Below are 6185 nucleotides of genomic sequence, written 5' to 3' on the forward strand. Positions count from 1 at the left end.
TAAGCTCTGCTTTCTCTCAAGTATTTAATTATACCAGATGGAAGAAAGCATAAAAAATTTGTCTCACTTCACTTTGCTGATCTCCTCCTGTCACATGGAAAGAAAGTATTGCCACCACCAGGCAGGACCAGCTGGGTATGATGGAAACTCAGCCAAGCACAGAAAATGCCAGCAGCAAAGCTGGAGAAGGAAATGCCTCTTGCTTTCAAAAGCTATTCTTGAGGCAGTTCCTTTTCGTCAGAAGAAGGCAGGAAGCAATCTTTCCCTTGCTGGCCACCTGTGTGGAGCACATTGCAACAACAATTGGTTTGCTCATGCTTCCTGTCCTTTCTCATAAGGTAGCTTGTTACCATTACCTCAAGCTCCTGGCAGCAGTCAAGGGAGTAGGTGTCTGTGGACCCCAAGCCAGATGGCACTTCAGGGTCTCTGTTACACCTCAAAGTGTAAGTAGTCTGCCACAGAAAACAGGGTAGAAGAGGACCAGAGCTTTGGGGAAGCAAGGATCAATTTGGAGTTGGGGACTGAGAGGGTGGGAGAGGGAAGAGAAGCAGCTGATTCAGGTATCCTAGCAGCAAAAAGATTTAAGGTTTTGAGATCCACAGTAATCATAGGGACATAGATTGGGCAACAAAGATGTGAAGAGAGCTGGGCAGGGGACTACAGAGAATATATTCAAAGTTGTAGCTGGAAGTTGTGGGTTAGTCAGATGGGTATGAAAGTAGAGCCATGTGATAGCAGTTCATCAAAAAAGTATTGCCATGCAGGAACAGAGGCTGAAAAAGCACCAGGGCAATCCACCCACATGGCCATAGGATCTTTGTTTCCTGGGTGGGCAGGTCTGCACAGAAATACAGTGGCTGTTTGCAGAGTTGGGATGCATTGGACCTACTGAGGTCCATGATGAGGTACTCACCTAAGAGTATCCTGACCCCTTCAGATTGCCTTGCAGAAGTGGCCTAAAAATTAATTGAAACCTGGGTGATTGCCAGATCACGCTTTGACTAGATAAAGCTTAATTAACAGTTCTTATTTTTGCCAGGTGCAACTCTCACCAATCATATTCAAATTGTTACAGAAAGCAACAGGCATGGTAAAATAAAGTTTAAAAATCCCTCAGCAATATATGGAGTTCATGTACTTTATTATTAAAATCAAAATAATATTCTTATAAAGCAAAAGCTTTCTACCAATTTGCCCAGAATTCCTTATAATCTGTTTGGCCTGGTGGAACATCAAGGGAAAAACTTTCAAGAAAACTCAGAAGTCTTATTTCTTACAGAGCGTGAACAATCAAATGAGCATACTACACAGAGTTTACAATAAGTTTGGGGAAATATGCTGAATTCTGCTGATTAATCATCACCTTATATACATACTACTAGTATAATTCTAACCACCACAAGTGTCACAACAACTTCAACATTTTTGATAAAATACTAGTAAGACTGTGTCATACTTACCATTTGTGAATATCCTAGTGTCACTATCAGCTCACATATGGCTTACCCAGATGTCTCCCAAATCCTGAGAAAGACATTAGTGTCTTTTACGGAGTTAACAAATAGCAATGCCTTTTCCTCTATCAAGGCAAATTGTTCTTGTTCTTCCACAAGAGGGACAGCTAACACTATTCTTAACCAGATAACCTTGCAGAAGGCCAAATACCTCCTACCATCCATGTTTTTAGAACTAGTGATATTTTTGAAGACTAAGTTTGATGCTGGGACAGAGTAAACTTGTAACATAGGAGTAAAATATAGTGTATTTGTGAATACAGCTTCAAAGAAACTTTGAGAGACCTATTTATTAATGGTCACGTTTTTTTCAGGAAAACTGTATTCCAAAGAATAGAAAATAGAACATTAAAATGAAAGAAATACTGAAGGTCACAATGTACACTAGCGTGTCTTCATCTCCTGATATGGCCTTGTGCTATGTTTAGATAATTCAAGAACATTATGTGAAAGGTTTTTATGTAATTTGATTACTTATCAAAATATTTATGTTTTTAAATCCTGATCTAATTACTAAAAATAGCCAAGCAGTGAAAGAGCAGTCTTTATTACCAACCTGACATTTGTAATCTGGACAGGAATTCAGTTCAGTGAGAGATGTTCCTCTCCTCCCCACAGATACCATACAATCTATCAACAACATGCAGCAGATCGCCGCTGAATGAAAGACACAACTTCGATTCGGTTATCTGTCTGCACCAAACAATTTAGACTCTTATGAAAAGGGGAAAAAAATCCCCAGGAAGACTACACTGTAACATTTTTTAACCCCAGCTTTCACAGTACCTCGCTGGAGTACAACACAGTCCTTCCCTCAGCTGCCCTGTGAGCTGTATAAATTGTGTCTTAAACGTTAGCTAGGTCACAGAAATACTCAATATAAGAATTAGGATTAATGTATCGTAAAAAAAAAAAAAAATGTAGTGGTAAATAAACATGCATGAAAACAGTGGTGACGACGCAGAACAAAGCCATTCTGTTCGCACGATGAATTAATGGTAAATGGGATTGCTTTAGATAGTCTCCGCAGCTTTAACATCATTCTCCTTCCTGTGAGGACAGTTCTGCTTTTGAGACCCTGTGACGAGAAATCTCCCCTGACAGAACTTAAATGAGGATCTTCCAGATGACCAGAAGTCGGGCTCAGTTGGAAAACTGATGTTAGAGATTAGAGAGACCAAGTCTGTCTTTCATCAACAGCTCATTTTTATTGACACCAGCTACAGAGAGAGCAAGAAAATGGCAGCCGATGAGTGAACAGCGCGGCAGTGACCCTGCGCTCCCTCCCTGAGCCCGCCGCTCCCTCCCTGCCGGCTCCGGGCCGGCACCAGCACCTCCGCCCGCAGGGAGCAGAGCTCCCCGGGCCCTCTGGGGCTCGGCTCCGGGCCGGCACCAGCACCTCCGCCCGCAGGGAACAGCGCTCCCCGGGCCCTCTGGGGCTCGGCTCCGGGCCGGCACCAGCACCTCCGCACGCAGGGAACAGCGCTCCCCTTGCCCTCTCAGGCTCGGCTCCGGGCCGGCACCCAGCACCTCCGCACGGAGGGAGCAGAGCTCCCCGGGCCCTCTGGGGCTCGGCTCCGGGCCGTCATCAGCACCTCCGCCCGCAGGGAACAGAGCTCCCCGGGCCCTCTGGGGCTCGGCTCCGGGCCGGCACCAGCACCTCCGCACGCAGGGAACAGCGCTCCCCTTGCCCTCTGGGGCTCGGCTCCGGTCCTGCACCCAGCACCTAGGCCCGCAATGAGCAGGACTCCCCGTGCCCTCTGGGGCTCGGCTCCGGGCCGGCACCTGAGCTTCCCGCCGCTCCGCCCCGGTTCCTGGAGCGTGGATCCTCCTCATTGGCCGAGCCGCTCCCGCCCCGTCCCGCTCCATGGCGCCGGGGCCTGCACCCCTCACGGCCGCTCCTTCCGCCCTCACTGCCACCACGGCCGCCGCTCTCCGTCCTCGTCGTCCCTTCGCTGCCCCACTCCCCCCATCTCCTTTCCAATCTTCCCCGCCGTCACCTTTCAACCCCCAGGACTTTCTTCTCCTCCACTCCCTTTCCAGCCACTCCCACCGCTCTTCTGCACCTGTGTTTCCTCTGCTCCTCCTTCTGCTTCCTAAATGCCACCTCGATGCGTCCACATTGCGGTAAAGTGGCTGCTCTCTGCTCTGACTCCCTGCCTCGCCTCATCCCCCGCAGGCCTCCCGGCTGATCGCACTCCTGCTAGCCAGCCTTTCGCTCGCCCTTTCGCGCTAACAAAATGCTTTTTCAGCTATCGTGAGCTACCCGTGCAGGCGATTATAGCAGCAGTAAACGATGGGGGCTTGTGTTTAGTCTCGACATGCTTTATCCAGGCTTTTATTTGTGTATCGTGCACGCGGTTCCCAGCGTTTTAACTAACGCTGAAGTGTGTTGAAGCACAGGTGGGCAACATCTGTACATGTTTACATTTGTTTGGTCTTGTTTGGTCTACTACCGTCCTCATTGTTCCTGTCTTTGATATCAATGTTCTTCATAGCCCAATACTCCTGGGAATTTTTTTCCTGTCCTACCTAATTTGTGGTTTGCTGAACTGTATGGGTATGAGACATGTGGTTTCCTCTCTTTGCACACATCAAGGGACTTCATACATCACTAGTGTTAAGTGCTGGATTTTTTTTGGAAGACAGTTGCATATTTGCATAGGTGGCTGCATTCAAGTCACAGGGTGCTCTGGGCTCTTGTTAAATACTGAACTGAAACAAATGCATGTAAAGCAGCAGCTGAGGGGCAGCCCGAGGGCTCACCTGCATGGTTTGCTCTTGGCAGCTGGATTTTTTCCTCCTCATCAGGCTCCATGAGGTTATTTGGCAGATGCTTATAGGCTGCCGCGACTGAGGTGTGATCAGGAGAGCAGGAAACACACAGGGGGATAAGGAGAACAGTTTGAATTGGAGTAGTCTGGTACTTGATGGGTGCAGAACAATCACTGTTATGTAGCTTTAGCACAGTGCAGTCAAATATATAGTGTTAGTGTAATGCACAGTGTTAGCACTATATAATTTTCCTCTGTTTTTCCTAAATTTTGCATTTTTTCCTATGTTTTCCCTCATAAAATCCCATGGAGACATCTGTAGTTACAAATAGGACCATAGCAGTGCAAAGCTGCTAGCAGTTTTGTACTGTGACACTTCCCGATAAGAGGCATCCCAGTTTGGTGTTGAGTACTAATGCTGAGCTCATGTTTGCCTGTGAGCAGAAGAGATTGCTTTGCCTGTGAGAACATCTGTTGAGCATCTCTGCTGCACAGCTAATAACCATCTCTATCAGTTTCTCCTTCCAGGCCTCAGTGCTGAAAGCATTTCGAGGGAAAATAGGGCTTAGCCAGAAAAATCCCTGGCTGCTGAATTATACACTGTGACCTAGCCATGTCAATGCAAGAGCTTTACGTGCCGTAGCTAAAGCTGCCTGCTCTTTCTGAGATGAGGGAGCAAATGTACAGATAAACATATTTTTAGCCTGCTTATTTATCTCTTGTAATATCATACTCCCACCCTCTTTTCCTTTCTGACTGTCTGATCCAGTTGTTATTATAGTTGCTAAAATGATGGAAACAGACTGATCAGAATTCAGTGAGAACATTGGCATGTTGCTGCATCTGTTTCCTTCCTGCCTGCCTATCCCTAAAAAGCGAAAAAGACTCTTAATCTGTTCATACTCCTTTCTCATTTCAGACTCCTTTTAGTCTCAAATGCTGTAGTTACCCAAGCAGTTGTTTGTTTAATTCAAACTGTGTATACTTTGGCATACTATTGAAATTCTTGTCACAGATATACCTTTTCCTTCAAGCTATTAAAAAGAGCAAATCTGAATTAACGCTGTGAAATTCACCTCTATCTGTGTTTCTAGGGTGTGGGTTTTATTTGCTTGCCTCATTATCAAAAATACTGGAGTCTTCAGTCTCTTTTCTTTTGGATCTATGAATATAAATATCTGATATAATTTCTTCTTTTTTAAACCTTTTATGGAGCAATTCTTGAATCATTTTGATATGATCTAAGATATTAGTACTTCCCAGAAGATATTGGGAGAGCTCCCTTTTGGGCAGTGTCTAGGTTGGGTCAGCTTCTTGTGGGCAGGGTGGCAGTAGCATAAAGTACCACGATAATTGACTTGGTATGTCTGTTTTGATGGCAGCACAGATATAAAGATTACTGGAGACCCCGGCAGAGACAATGGGAGTTGCTAGGATTGCAAGGAAAAATCTGGAGATAAATTAACTCTGCAGTTACTAAGGTGTAAGGCTTGTGGCAAGGCAATGCCTATTAGTTAACTCCACCAGCGCAGGGGAAAGGACTGAGATTTTTTTCACTTCAGGTCTGAAGTTTCTGAGCTTAAAATCTTTCCTTCCCTGCTATTGCAGCCCATTGTCTTAAAACCTTTTCCTTCGTAGTTAATCCAAGATGCTGCCTCTTTGCAAACAAGCTGTCTGCTTCTCTATCCAGTGTCCAAATCAGTATTAATACTGGAAGCCACGCGATAGCCCTTAATCAGTTTGCTTTGGAAGGTACTTGATATACATCGCTTTAAGCGATCATTCAGTACCTCGCAGGTACTCCGGAGCAGCACGACCCTTCTGTCACGGCGGGGATGGCACTGCCGTGCCCGGCAGCCTCACGCACCTGCGGGACAGGCTGCGGGGCTGTGCAGGG

The sequence above is a fragment of the Lichenostomus cassidix genome, chromosome 1Aa, assembly GCF_008360975.1.
Source record: "Lichenostomus cassidix isolate B80296 chromosome 1Aa, HeHo_3.0, whole genome shotgun sequence".
In the NCBI taxonomy this organism is placed as follows: Eukaryota; Metazoa; Chordata; class Aves; order Passeriformes; family Meliphagidae; genus Lichenostomus; species Lichenostomus cassidix.